We start from the raw sequence: 16,733 nt of genomic DNA, 5'->3' as shown, positions 1-16,733 counted from the left end.
TTTTATGAAAATATTGTATTTCTAGGTTATAGACTTCATAACAACATGTTATATCTTTTATCAAATCTATACAATCATTTCATAAGGTTTCAAAATGTTGTTTAAGTCAAAATATCAAAATATCAATTTTCAGGTTTTCATGTTTTTGAACTATTTTGTAAAATATTGATATTTTTCATTTGGGAGGTCCTTTCTGATAACCAGTCACTGTAGAATGTTTATTATCATGTCTACAATTATTCCCCAAAGTTTTATATTTTTTAGAATTTATTTGATATTTTAAACAGCATTTTAAAATCAGCAAAACAGTTTTTGAATATGTCAGTTTTCGGTCGACCGAACCGGTCGACCGAACCTGAGTTCTCGTGCTCACTGTGCGACAGAGAGTCTGTCGGTCGACCGGACCGCACCGGTCGACCGACGAAGTCTCTGCTTGTTTTTTGTTTTTCAGACCTGCTCGCGGTCGACCGGATTTTTCGTCGGTCGACCGAATTCTTTTTTCGGTCGACCGAACGATCTGTCGGTCGACCGCCAATAGATACGTTAGACACTAATGGCTATTTTTCTGAGCTGTCTTCTGGGAATTTTCTGTCATTTATTTTGGGTTTTGGCTGAGTTTTTTAGAGGGTATAAATACCCCTTTGCTGTTTTCTTTCAAGCAATCTAAGAGAGTTTTAAAACAAGTTTAAGAAAGTTTTAATCAAGGGTTTAAGTTTGTTTTTAGTGTTTGTTTAAAAAGCTTTTAAGCATTTACAAGAGTTTGGTTTGTGGAGCAAATTTCACAAGAGCAAGTGGAGATCATCCTTGGTGTTTGAGCATTCATTCTTCTCCCTCTCTCTTGTCATCTATAGAGAAGTTTCCTTAAACTCAATTCTAGCATTTTATAAGTTTGTTCTTAATTTCATAAGCTAGATTTCATATTGAGTTTATATTGTTTTATCTCTTTGTTCACACACAACCTATTGAGCTTATTGTATTTACATTCATAGTATAATTTAGGGTTGTGGGTTTGTGACTTAGAGTTGTGCTTAATTGAGTTCTCACCTTGTTAGAGAGAACAATCATTTGTTATATTGTGCCTAATTGTGAGGAATCACTTGTAATACACTTGTACACCGAGAGAAGTGTGTGGTGAGAGACGGGGTCGAATCCAAGAGGAGTGGCGTCGGTTGACGTGCCTAGGGAGAGGTTGTAACCGAGCACTTGAGGAGGAGGACACGGGCTAGGACCAACACTTAGTGTGTGAGGTGTGATTGCATAGTGATTGTATTGTGAGGTGTAAACGTTGTTCGGGTGAATGTAGAAAACCCGGTTGTGATAGTGGAGATCTCCTCGAGGTGAGGAGCGGAGACCTAGGTCGTGGGGACCGAACTCCGTAATCATATTGTTTGTTTGTGATTGCATTGGCGCACTTACTTTTATGTTCATACCTTATATCGTCTTTGTATATTGCTTGTTGATTATATTGCCCACTATCTAGTTTAGATTGTTTACCCTTGAGTTTATATATCCTTGCACATACACTGCATATATCTCTTTGTTAGGATATATCTTGTTGTTCATGTTGTTTATCCTAGCTCATATACATTGTTGTATTTCATACTTGCTAATATAACTTGTTAATAAGTTTTAATTGGCATAAAATCGGATTAGATTAGCATAAGACCCTAATCACCCCCCTCTAGGGTCAAACAATCTAGACTGATGACACATCTCCTATGGACACTCCCTAATAGGGACACCTCCCCCTAAAGGAGTAGAAACGGATAACGGTACATCTAAAGGATGTGTAACTAGCTAAAACCTATCCATGAATGTATGAGAGATAAAGAATGAGAAGATTCTGAATCGAACAAGATCCAAGCTGGAAAAGAATAATCACTAAGAAAGCTCCGCTCGCACCATGATCAACTGGTACGATTGCATAAACTCTGCCGGTGGCTGGTGACTGCTATGTTACTGGCAGTAGAATTTATGGGATTATCTATCCCTTAGGAATTTCCTGGATAGCGTGAATCAGGCATGTTGGTCCCTTTATCCTTGGAATGGTAGATAGTGCCTCGATATTCTGATACTGGCCGTAACCGTGGCCCTGCGACTATTGACCCTGACCACTGATCTGCTAGTGGTGATAAAAAAAATTCCTTACCCCATTGATGGGTTTCTGATAGTCTTACAAAAGGTTTATTGTCCTTGTCCTGGTCTCCGGACAATCATACTTTCAAAATTAACTCTTAGTACGTCTCTATGCCCCAATCGGGTTAGGTCTAGCTGCTTCCCAAAATAGTAGATGAAATCCTTCTATAAAATTAACATTCACTGCTCCAGCATAACTGGAATTGGTGCTATCCTCTGGCGTCATCCTTTAAGCTGAACATAACTAATCTCCACCTATGTACTGATTCATCATTAAGTAAATCTAAAAGTATTTCCTACATATTTCCTCTATTTATAGGTTGTAACTGAATCCGATGTGCCCTAAAATTTTTGTGCTCCCAACTTCTAATATCTTCCTTCGGCGTTACCTCTTCAATAGGTACGGCTAGTACAACTGGTGGTGGAACTTCAGAGAGTAAAATTTAGCTTGTTACTCACTCCTCGAGTGTTGCTAGTGTTTTTGTAATCGGCGTTACCAAGTCGATCGGATACTTTGGAGCCTACTACGGCTCGGGCTCTACTTGACCAGCTCTCCGGGTACAAGCTTTACCTCGACTACGTCCTCGTTTCAATGTTTATAATATCAAGAGGAGAGCTTATTTGACACAGTAAGTGAGATTCCACTCATAAATAACATAACATATACCAATAGGAAAAATCGTATCACTTATTATTCATGCATTTACTTTTCAATCAAAGTAAGGTAGTTGTCACAAAAAAAAATTTGTAAATTTTCGAATATACGTATATAACGTCCTCACTCATTCTAGGAATTCCTAGCGGACTTTATACATGATTCCTAGGAAACTCTATACTAACTCCATGACTCGACACAGGAATGATCCTAGGATGCTGGAACTACAGCTCTGATACCAATTGTGATGCCCCTGCGTTCACACAAGGCTGCAGTCCAAGGTGAAACCAGAGATGTCAAACCTGCCATGCACTCACACTATGCATAAATATATTTCACCAATCACAGTAATATCCTCTAGTAGAATCAAATAGAAGTGCAGGTACAAACAGGCAAAATAAAGGGAATAAATGTAATAGATATGATATAGAAGAAATATCTTATAAATGAAAAGAATCATGTCTCAACTATAATACATCTGATATCTGAATAATGAAAATGTCTTAACATGAATCAACTAAAAATCGTACAAAGGCACACTACCTTTACAATATGAATATGAAACTCTAATGTCTAGATAAAACTCAAAACTACAGTGGAGTCTCTACAAGTAAAAATACGCGATGGCGACTATGCCAGAACTTCGTCACCCAGCGGCTCTCCGAAACTCCGAACTACCTGAAAAGTAATTTAAAAGAAAAAGAATAACAACAAGAGCGTCAGAGCGCTACAGCAAGATTACCTCCATCCGCCCCCAGGGGAAGGGCTACTAGATGGAGTGAAGGCTCTATCTATTAAGCATAGTCTACCTAGATTCATTTTTCCCGTATCTAAGTAGGATTAACATTTAAAAACCTACAACACGAGACGTAGTACGTCGAGCGAAATAATCCAAATAAGGAAACCCTCATGTATATACCATAAGTCTCAAATTGTAGATATCTAAACATCAATACCGAACTAAGAAAAGACAATCTAATGAAACCAATAATTATAAATCCATAACATGAGACTGGTACGTCGAGCGAAATAATCCAAACAAGGAAACCCTCATATATATACTTTTGGCCTTCTTGTTTTGATGATGTTTAACAAAAATTTACTTCTAATGTTGTTTTTCTAGTGTTTATGTTTTCGTATTTATTCTAGGCAAACAACGTGTTAGAGGTTAGATGGATTGTGCCACAACGATCATATCCAATGGAGGTTGGCGGAATTCTGGAGTGAAGCCTACGCAATTCAAAGTTAAAGATCAAGTTCAAGCTTCATCCGCAAGTGTACTAAGTCGAGCTTATTGAAGAACAAGATCTAGCTTGGATAACTTAGTTTAGGTTTTATATTATGTGTGTTAAGTACCTTAAGCTCAATATCATATACACACACGTATTTGGTTTCTATGTATATATATAGTTATATATATACATGCATGGTTTTGGGTTTTCATGTTTACAAACATGAAATTACATATTTCATATTTATTATTGTGATTTGGTTTAACTACTTAGATATGAAACAAATATATTTTCATATACATACTTATATGTTTTATTTTCTATTGTATTTGTAAAAATATTGTATTCTTAGTTTTGGGACTTAACAATAATCATATACATATTTTATTAAGTCTACATAATCATTGTGCAAAGTTTCAAAATATGGTTTAGCCAAACTGTTAAAATTCACATGTTTACATTTTCATGTTTTGGCTGGCCTATTTTGTAAAATGATGATATTTTTCATTTGGGAAGTCCTTTTTGGAATTTATTTGATATTTTAAACAGTATTTTAAAATCAAAAAACTGTTCAAAACTATAAAATTTCATATATCAATTCACGGTCAACTGCCACGGTCGACCGCGCCTGAGTCTTTTCCATAGTGAGCAGCAGAAACTTTCGCGGTCGACCGCCACAGTCGACCGTCAAGCTAAATTCCTCGTGGTCGACCCCCCCCCCCCCCGCCACAGTCGACCGTCAAGCTAAATTCCTCGTGGTCGACCGCTACGGTCGACCGTCGAACTCTCTGGAGTTTCTCCTATTGTTTTTGTTGCTCGCTATAGACCGCCGAGGTCGACCGCCGTTTATCCCAACAACACTTTTGGTACAGAATCAGATTTTTGATTCTTGGGCTGTTTGGTCTTTTCCTTTAGGGTTTTTGCTGTTGCTTCCTCTTCCTATATAAACCCCCAAAACCCCTTCTATCTCAGCAACCAATGCGATGTTTTAAACAAGTTTATAAAAGTTTTAACAGGGGTTTAAGTTTGGTTTAAAGTTGTTTTGGTTGGTTCACAAGTGGAGGAGATCATCTATATTATTTGAGATTCCTTTTAATCCATCTCTCCGTCTTGTTTTTCAGAGAAGAATTCCTAAACTATTTTCTAGCTATTTATTGTTTTATTCATAATTTCTATATGCTAGATTTTATTTGAGTTTAGTTGTTTTTATTTATTCTCATTGTTACACACACCCACATGAGCTTTTAGTATTTACATACATAGTATATTAGGGTTGTGAGAAATTGTAACATTGAGTTAAGCTTTAATTGAGTTCTCGTGTTATATTAGAGAACAAATCATTTGTTATCTTTGTGAGATTGTAAAGTTTTCGGTTAGCTAAAAAACCGAGTGTGAGGAGTGGACGTTGATCGGTGAACGTTGAAAACCGACATTGTGAGTGAGTGTATACGTTAATCGGTGATCGTTAAAAACTGACATAGTGTGGTTGTAAACGTTATTCGGGTGAGCGTAGAAAACCTGGTTGTGATAGTGGATTTTTGCCTGGGAGAGGGGAGCGGAGATGTAGGACGGAAGGTCCGAACTCCATGATCATATCGTGTGTTTGAGTTTTCTTTGGCGCACTTAATCTTATGTTTATATCTCTTGTCGCCATTGTCCATAGCTCATTATTTTTATCATCCACTATCTAGTTCATATTGTTTACCCTTGTGTTAGTTTACATATCCTTGCATTTATCATATAGGATATATCCCTTTATTCATATTGCTTATCCTAGGTCATATATCTTGTTGTATTTCATACTTGTTAGGATAACGTATTAATTAGTTTTAATTGGCATTTAAATCGGATTAGATTAGCATAAGACCCTAATCACCCCCCCTCTCTAGGGTCTAACATATACCATATGTCTCAAGTTGTGAATCTCTAATCATTAATTCTAACTAAGAAATAAAGAAGACAATAAAAGAAATAAGATATGAACACATCATATTTATAATATTTTCCACTATCACTGGAGAGATAGAATAAAATACCAACACATAATTTTGTATACTTTCAAAAGTAATGTATCTTAGTCATATAGTTCAATGATAGATCATATTCATAATCGGCATCTGTCATACTTAGTCTATCAAGTAATTGTCTCAGTACAACGGACTACCCTGTAGGTATCCTGAACTGTGTACACGGCTCATTAGTCTCATCTCGATTTTAGTGCGTAACATGAGTGCAGGGCGGACTACCAAATAGACATCCTAGAAATATGGCTCACGAGCCTCATCGCACCCTAGTGCGGGACGGACGGCTAGATCAAGCCTCCTAAAATCCGACTCAATGGCTTGTACATGACGAATATTGACGCACTACCTCATGTAGTACTAAACTGAGCTCATCAACGATATCCACCTCATATAAATTTTTGTATCTCTGGTATATCAATTCACTATCTCATATAGTACTGAGCTGTGATCATCAACGACAGTTACCTCATGTATAAACCATGTATATCTGGTACGTCGACGCACTATCACATATAGTACTGAGCTGTGCTCATTAACGACATCCAACATGTATATGAATGATATCAAATTCAAATATGATCAAATCAAAATTCATCATAATCCTCTTGGGATTATTAAATGTATAAAATAACATATTCATGACTATATGTGTAACATCAAGCGGCTCAAAACGGCGCAACACAGCTCCACAAAACAAGTAGGAAAAATAGATGGAATATCTTTTAGTAAAATAAGAATATATTTCTCTAGGAAAACTATTTTTATAAATGGTTTTCTGTTTTGAAAACTAGATTCAAACATCTTTCAAATGGAATAAGTTTGGTTCAGTTTGGAGTTCATTTGTTATCCCAAATCTCCAGTTAAATATTATATATGTGCAGCCATTTTTCTGCAGGACATGTTATTAGTAAACATAACATATCTTTCTCTATACAAAGTTTTTTTAAGAATAGTTTTTAGTTTTATAAACTCGATACATATAGCTTTCATTTAAAACTGGTTTGGTTAAATTTGGAGTTTGTTTGCTATTTTAAACTCTCAATTAAAAATTATACAAGTGCTGTAGTTTTCTGCAGAAAACATATATATAGTACATCACTTAAATTTCTCATATATGAATAAAATTATGTAAAACCCTAATGATCATGATCATGATACTATCATAAATAGAAAAAAAGATTATTCATCTAGCATTTGTCTTAAGGTTTACTATCAAAAAACTGACTTTTAACACCTCAAATTAAGATTAAAGCATGAAAACACATATTCAACATCATATTAATCATCTACACTAGTTATTTAACTATAATGAAAACACATATTCAACATCATATTAATCATCTACACTAGTTATTTAACTATAGGGATGGGTTTGGATGAAGATAATCTTTATTAATCATCTACACTAGTTATTTAACTATAGGGATGGGTTTGGATGAAGATAATCTTACCTCAAATGTCATTCTAAGCCTCTGAGATAAATAGCAAGCAATTAGAAGTGCAAACAACCCGTTTTCTCCTTGCTACACGTCGATGATCTCGCCCTTGTATCGATATTTGCTTCACAAAGCTCTCAAAATTCTTAATTTTAGGGTTAGGGATTTAGAGAGAGGAATAGGGACTGTTAGAGTTTGAAACTCTAATGTAAGGGTGATAATTTTTGTAAAAACATAAAGTTAATATCATAACATTATATATATATATATATATATATATATTAGTATATATATAATTAATATTCATGTATATATGTATAATATATATAATGTACTATATATAATGATGTATATATATATATATAGTATATGTATTTATATGCAATATATTATGTATTGAGTACTTATGACGTATCATCTATGTGTATATATAGTGCTATATATTATATAGTATAATATTATCATATATTATATATACTAATTATATTATGATATTATAGTTATATATATATATATATTATAATAATATATATTATTATATACTTTGATCATTCTATATATTATATAGTAGAATATTTCTTAATATACTCATATAATATATATCTATATATAGGTATATATGTATATATCATATTATATAAATATTATAATATGATTAATATTACTTACGTATTAATATTATATATATTAGTGTATAATATAGTATGTTTATATATATATATATATATATGCAAACCCACAATAAACCCGTTTGACCCGAACCAGGAAACCTAGTGTGACTTGGAAAATAACCATCAGTATTTTGGTAATAACTTTTGTGTCCGACCTCGGAATAAGATGATATAAGATTTGTTGGAAAGATCTTGAATATACCTACAACTTTGGTATTTTAAGTTTTTCCAGATTCTAATTGTTTCAGTGTGTAAAGTGCATATATTTTTAACTGGTTGTTTTTCCTAGATTCAGGCTCGTGCACGTGTGCATGATATCACTCCTATATTCACATATATATACATTGAATTGATCTCAAATCAATTCTTAGCATACTAAAACATTAATAAATATTATTTTTTTCATAATACAAAACATTTATTATTTATTACAAAACATTCAAAATTTTGGGGTTTTACACACTCTCTCGGGTAAGGACACGGAATATTGGTCTTCTTCACCTCTCGAGCAGACATCAGAGCGTTGATTTTGCTCTCAAGATCTTTCATATTTTCGTCCTCATCTATATCCTTCTTTGGTCGATTTCGAGGAGGAACAATGGGGGCGACCCTCAGTGTTGTCATCATTGGTGGGACCACTCCCGACATTGTTATTCTCAGTGAGGCCACCCCCTAACGTTTTGGTCAACGGGAGGGTTATCAGTATTAATGTATTCATCCATATCTGGATCACTAGCTACTTGACTAACATTGTTGCGACGATTGGATTCACCTATCTGATTCGATAAGGCTTGGATCTATTGATCATGCTCTTCCCTCATTCGCAGCATAGACATTTCCATTTCGAACATGAAGTTCTCTTTTTGCTTAGCCAAGGCATCCTCGATGATTTTGGCCATTTGCTCAGTGTTGACCATAAACGCCTCGCGATATTGTCCTATGCTAGACACTGTATTGTCAGAAGCGATGACAGAGTTCACATCTGATGCTTCATCTTCAGAGGATAATCCACTATTCATCCTCTGATAGTCCCTACACCTAGTAGTTCCCACGCATAACTGATTTATATGTTGGGATATGTCCAAAAAATGTCGGGGATTGAAACTTCGCGTTAACTTCTCCTTATCGACCATATTGATGGTGACCTTTGGGAGTTCATTATCTTACGCAGCTGATCTTTTTCTATAGAAACGTCTTGGCTTAGACTTAGACGTTCTGGTAGAGATCCTTTCAAATACTGAGACCCTCTGTAGAGCGATCTTGGGACAGCTACACGCTGATAATACTATCCTGATAAGTTTGGTTACGGACAGTGAGAGTCCGCTTCCCGGGTACTTCTCTTTCGAGATTTATTCGTACCCCCAGCCCGATAGTACAACTCCTTGACGTTGCAGTTAGAATAATCTATCGGCTGTTGGTTTGATTCATCAGATAGAACGTTGTTGTCTGTTCGGCGCGTCTTCTTCTGAATAAGTAGCGTTTTATTAGCTTTAGCAGGAGTCACACATTTAGAATCACACCCATGTGAGGATGAAATTTTAACGGGATCCTGGTTTTATGCAGGCATCTCCACGTGGGTAGTTACAAGAATCAACTTGTTAGGTTGTCGCGTACGACCCCCAGTCTGGATGGTTGCTCGGGGTTCCTTCAACGGTCCCAAGTGTTCCTTAACAGGCGCTTTGCCTTGATCTTTGTGTAAAGGACCCAAGTGACCCTTCAATGAAATTCTAAATTTGGAGAGGTCCACATCGCCATAGGGTTTCACCGAAGGTGTGGTGGCAGAAGGAGCGGGATCCAAAGTTGATGAAGGCTGGGGAGCAACGTTGCTTGCTCTTGCCTTAGGCGTTGATTTGGCTTTTGACATCCAAATTTGTTTGGATCTCGGTGATCTCTTAACCGCCTCTTCCTTTTGCATCTCTTGTGCTTTTCGCACAAGGATCTGGGCATGCGCAAGAAGTGCGTGACACTTCTGAATGCGCTCCTCAAGAGTGGAATGATTCTATTTGACACAAACCCATTCTATAGTAGATGGTTGGGAGGAGGTTCGCGGAGCTTGATGTGGAGATGGCTTATACACTTGGCACTTTCTGAACTCTAGATCCACTTAGTAACGGAGTCCGTCCAATTAATTCAAAGCCTTAGCGAATTGGTGTACGAGGCGTTGGCGTTGCCGTTGACGTGCTCTCTTTGATAGAGTTGGCGCGTCTTCAGCAGTCGACTCATTGATCAAAGAGGAGTTCAGATCTGCAGATCTGGCTTCATTGGACGCTGGTGGATCATTATGAGGTGCATCTGTAGCAGTAGTAGCGGGGAGATCATCTTCTTGAGTCCTCAGATCTGAAGACTAGCGGATCTTCCTGGAGGAGGAGACCTTCCTGCGCTTGTGAGGAGAGGCGGACCTGGAGGGGGAGGAGGTGGAGACGTACTCCTCAAACTTCTATTGGTCGAACTCGTATTCAACCTCTTCAGCCACAGGGATCTTGATCATTGGCTACGGCACGACAACCTCGGTGACGAGACTGTTAGCTCTCACTGTAGTCACCAGCTTGTTTGGAAAGAAAGTTGGTTTCTTCATTGAGATAATTATTACAACTTTAGTCGTTACAATGAAAATAAAAAAAAGATAGTCTTTTTATAAGACTCTTACACAATAAAAATACAATTCTCGTCAAAACAAACGCAGAGATCGTTTATCGGTCTTCTCCTTGCGTGGGATCTTGGCTTGTGATGGGGACGTTGATATCCGTGGACCACTGAACGATCAGATCAGATCCGGAGCTTTGTTGATTCGTGAAGGAATTAAGAAACTGAAGCAATTATCTCGGTAACAGTGAGATAACCATTCTTCTCGAGATCACCGCAACGGGACAATCTCAAGGAAAAGAACCGGGTTGTAGATATATCTAACTCTCCTTCTTTATGCCAAAGAATTCTCTGAATTCTCCTCCTCCTCTCTGAAATTCGTGGCTCTTCAGTCTCCAATTTAGCAGGTCTTCGCCAACGCTCGAGAATTCCAGATCTGAAAAATAAAGGCCCTGGGCTGTATTTATAGGCTTAGGGACCCTTATTTTCAGATAAAAACGATCGCTTCGATCTTATCTTTAGTTGTAACTACTTAATCATATTCTTGGATGATATCAAATAAATTAAAACAAATTCAGATGATTAACGATCGAAAAACAGCTTAAAACCGCCAAATTAGTATTTTTAGGCTGTGAACACATGTGGGTGTCTCGGCTTGGCCGAGATACTTGTGAGTGTCTTGGCCTGGCCGAGACACTCATGGGGGTCTCGGCCATGGCCGAGACACCTTGGGGTTTCTCGGCCTGGCCGAGACACCAAGGGGTGTCTCGGCGAGGCCTGGAATGTAGTTTCGCACGCATTATCCGTTTCCGGCGTATTTTTGTTATCCAAACTCGGAATTACGTGATTCAAAATGTGTTAGAAAGCTGACGAGGAGATCTATGAGCTTCCATGATTGAATCATATGTGGATTAAACGGGAGCTGAGGGGTGCTTCATCTTTTGTAAGCGACGCGAAGCTCCCGATCAGTTCGTGTTTGGTTATTCTGAAGTTTCGTTGCTTCATACGGTCCGTCGACTCACTTCATGCATTTGTCATCGTCAAATAAGCTTCTGTGACTCGAATAGCAACGTTCATCATCTTCTTTCTGTTTCGAGCCGCGTGCGAGGACCTATAGGTAATTTTGGACGCCTACATTCATCCTTTTAAGTTTTCTTTTCTTATTCTTTATTGATAAAGATGAAAAAAAAAATTCAAGGGCCTAACCCCTTATATTGTAAATTTTCATATTCTCCTTCTATTTTTTTATTTTAGATTTGCATGTTTATGATTTTATTTTCTTATATTTTTTATATTTATAGATTAGATTTATTTTGTGCTTGTAGAATAGATTTACTTTTATGCTCTTTTATTTTTGTTATTTATATTTATTTCCATGCTTTATGGAATTTCTTTTCTTGTCTTGTAGTTAGTCTATATTTTTCTTTTAATTCTTGTTTTAGACTTACTTTTATGCCCATTTCTCTTTCTTAATAGTTAGTCTCTATTTTCTTATTTGTATTTTAGATCTAATTCTTATTCTTTTATGCTTTCTAGTATAGATTTTATTTCCTTGTCTTTATTTTTCAAAATGAGAAATTAATTCTTGTAGGAATTTTATAATTGTTTGAAACTAGTTCTTTTATAATTCTTGAATTGCTCTCTTTATGCTTAAATTGATCATGTTAGGATAATCAACTATAGAGCTAATTAGTTAAAGAAAAATTTGATAATCTAAGCTTATCTTGAGTGGTTTGATAGGCTATGTTTATGAATTCTAGAATTGTTTATTCTTTTCATGAATAGAATTTTGGTTAGATGATAAATTGGTAGAACATGTTTTTTTCAATAGTTTGATAATATATACTTAGTAAATCTAAAATAAAATATGATAAAAAGAGAATAGTTCATAAATCCTAAATAAAATTATCTAGTAGATCCAATTTTAGATTTCTCATTTCTATGTTGTTTTCCCTCACTCTTTCTAAATTTGATTTCTCTCTAGATTTATCTTTTCTTGACTTTATTTTGTTTCTATTTCTAATTCTTTTTCCAATTTAATTTATTTTTATTTTTTAGTTTCCTTTTTGTTCCATTTTCTTTTTATTTGTTTCCTCCTTATCTTGTTCTTCTCTCTTATTTTATTTTTTTTTAATTTTATGACAATTTCTTTTCTACACACTCTATTTTACTCCTCTTTGTCCATATATTGTTCGGGGTAATTTTAAATTATAGCCAAGATTTTTATTACTATTGGGCCTTAGGCTCACCCTATTATCTCTACATCCATTCGCAAACCCTAACAAAGAAAATTAGCTCTTGTGGAAAATCATAGTAAGAGTTATTTTGTATTACTTCTATAGTACTTTTGAGTTATCAGACATGTACTAATGTGTATTGTAACTTATATCATACTTTATACTGTATAATTTTTCCTTTTAGCTTTCTGCTATTCTGGCATTCTGTGGGCTCTGTCGTCATCCTTGTGGTTCTGGGTGTTGTATATATATTTTTGCTGCTTTAATTCTACTCTTCAGTATTATTGTATATTATAAGAGCGTATATAAAAATTGAGCATGTTGACTCTCCTCATTATGGTCAAGTCATGCCCAATTTTTATGTACTTCAAGGCGTTATAGCAAAATTCCATCATGTTACCCACATGTGATGCATTTGGACTCCCCTTAGCTAGAGTTGCTAGATAGGTTGCTACTTGATTGTTCTGAAGTTGCCAAAGTTGTTGCTAAAGTAGTACCTCACACATCTTGTTAGAAATCCTCATGTCCCACATTGCTTCAGATAAAGATCCTCACATTATTTTTTGGCTTCAATCATCATTTTGAGAACTCTAAATCGCACATATATTTCATATCTACTGGGTGGAGTACACGTGCATCGCACATGGTCAAATATCTTAATTGTTATTTTAGATTTATTTATTTACTAAAGTATGATTGTGAAAGAGTTTATGATTAACATATATTAAAAACTTGTAACTATTTCCATGCATAAAACCTTGTTGGTTTCAGTATTTTACCTTCCATAGAAATAGTGAAGTTTAAAGTCTTAAAATATTAATGACTTAAGAGAAATTTTAATGATTTGGCGAATTAATTTCAAAATATTAATGATGTAAGAGACCAATATCGGAATAACTCTGTTGTGGTGTTTGTGAATACGTCAAGAATACGTCGAGATTGCAAGTGCATAATCAAGTTATAGTATAGAAAAATGTCGAATCCCACGAGAAAGGTGTTGTAGGAATTATAAAAAGTGATTCTTAAGTTGTGTGTTGTAGGCGTTAAAAATTGGCTATAGGTCCTAAATAAAGCTCAAGATGAAGAGAAGATGAAGAACGTCATCATCTAAGTCGAAATAGGTCATCTGATGTAAAAAGAAGCAAAAGAACACACAAAACAACGAAATAACAAAACTTAAAGTTGTCTAACAAATTGTGAGACAGCATACATTGTCTCTACTTTTGAGACAATGTAATTTGTCTCAGAATTTGAGAGAACATGAGCTATCTCGGAAATGGTGAGGCAGCGCGCCATCTTTTTTGGCGGTTTTCTCCGGTTTCGTGCGACCCACGTAGCTCCATAACTACTTAGGAACATCTATAAACGAGTAAAGGCCGTTACAAACTGAAAATACGCCCATAATCCCCAAAAATCTCGGTATTTAATAGATTGGGTGTTGGTTACAAACTGCCTGAAACAACCCCTTCATCCGAGACAGTAAACACTATCTTGGAAATGGGAGTTGTCGGATAGGGTTGGTTTGAGCTTCTTATCTTCAGTAACGACATCCAAAGTCTATAAATACCCCTTTGGCACCTTTATGCATGAGACCAAGTAGATCTAAGAGCGGAGACTTGATATTTTGGTGAATTTTGAGCACGATAGAGAGAGTCTTTCATCGTTTTCAAGCAATCGCAAGATCCTTCGGTGTTTCCTCAATATCAAACCTTAATTTGATATTGAGAAGAGTATTTATCTTACTTTTCTAAGATATCTACTTTTGTTCTTGTTTCCAAGTCGAAACATCAACATCAAGACTTCTTCATAATCAACTTGGATTGTTGAATCGGTGGTCCACGGATCAAAGCATCCCCGGCATAGGCAAAGATCTCACGCAAACAACAACTAATAAATAGTTTTTGTAGGATCAGACCAAGTACACACTAAATACTAGAGGGGGTGTGAATAGTGTTTATTTAAAACTTTTGGAAAGTGAATTATAAATTGGAAGAAAGATAACAACAACCACAGAAAATAACAATCACAAACACTAGCTTTTATACTGGTTCCACCATTCCGGGTGTACAGTCCCCAAACAAATCTCACTTGAGATTTCCACTATGATGTTAAAAAACAATTACAAAATTAAAAGCAAATCTGATCAATTTGCAAGACCATACAAATTGCAAGCAATCTCTACACCAAGAGATCACCTCTCACACCCGAGAGAAATCTTCCTTGGATAAAAGAACAGAATTCCTACAAGCCTTGAATGTGTAGTGAAATGTGGTAGTAGCTTAGGAACACTTCTAATATCTGAATATTGCCTATAAAAGTTGTATGTATGATGAAGATCAATGGCTATTTTAGAAATCTCTTATTTTCAACACTTAGACTGAAAATAAGAATTTTGAACACTTGGATTTACACAAAAGTTTAATCTTATATATTTGAATCTTGGTGGCAAATTCTGAACTTTAATACCTATATATATCCTCTTAAAAGACACAAATTTGAACTCGATTAACGTCCAAAAATGGCTATAAAACTGTCATAAATTTAAACTTCAAAATCTGGAAAAACTGTATTTGTAGTCAACTAATTGTCTTAGTAGTCGACTACACTAAGTCTAAATAGACTCTGTGAAGTCAAAAAAATTCTTAGTAGTTGACTACTATAGTCATTAGTCGACTACACTATAAAGACAGACGTTCTGAAATTCTGAACTGACTCTTAGTAGTCGACTATAAATCCTAGTAGTCGACTACACTGTAATTTCGTAGAAACTAGAATTATGTCTGAGTCTTTAATAGTCGACTACAATATCTATTAGTCGACTACACTTTAAATTACAAAAACTGGTATTTTGACCATGGCTTATCTGCTACTACTCAGTATGTTTTGATGACGCAGGTCTTCTAGTCATGAGTTCTTCAAGATGTTACATGTTATAGTTTTTTTTTTCACTAGTCATGCATCCATCATACTTACTACAAGTGCACACAACCTTCTTCATTTTACACTCTTGTTAGATAGCTTTCTGACTACCCTGATTTTACACAACCAACCACTTGTATAACTCTTGTAGGCCCATTAGAGTAAAGCTTTCATGAGTCTTAGGATTTCCTTAGTAGTTTTAATATGTGGCGAGGTGGTCATTAGGGCTGTCCATCCGGGCCGGCCCGGCCCGGCCCGGCCCGGAAAACCGGGCCCGGGCCGGGCAAAACCCAAGCCCGGACCCGGGCCCGGGCCGTGGTCCGCCGGCCGGGCCCGGGGGCGCACACGCGGGGGCGCGGGGCGTCCCCCGGGCGCGTCGCGCGTCGTGGTCCGGCCACCGGGCCGCCGGCGCCGACCGCCGCCGCGACACCGGGCCGGCCCGGATTTTTTGTTTTTTATATTTTTTTTATTTTTTTAATAAATATTTCTAAAAAACAATAAAACATAAAAATTATATTTATATAATAGTAAATAATATATTTATACTCTTATATAAATATAATTCATATTAATATGCTACATATAAGTTTATGTTTATATATATGTATAGATATATAAATATATATTTATACTCTTAATTATGTATATTACATGATATAAATTATACTTATATATGTAACATATTAAGTTTATTGTTTACTATTATGTTATATTATAAGATATAAACTATATACTAAGAGAGCAGAGAATATAAATATATATTAAGATCAGAGTATACATCTGTACACATATATAAAGATGAGAGAAGCATACTTATACATATATATAATTATATAGGAG

This window comes from Asparagus officinalis, chromosome 7, assembly GCF_001876935.1.
Source record: "Asparagus officinalis chromosome 7, Aspof.V1, whole genome shotgun sequence".
NCBI lineage: Eukaryota > Viridiplantae > Streptophyta > Magnoliopsida > Asparagales > Asparagaceae > Asparagus > Asparagus officinalis.
This window is presented reverse-complemented; position numbering follows the sequence as displayed.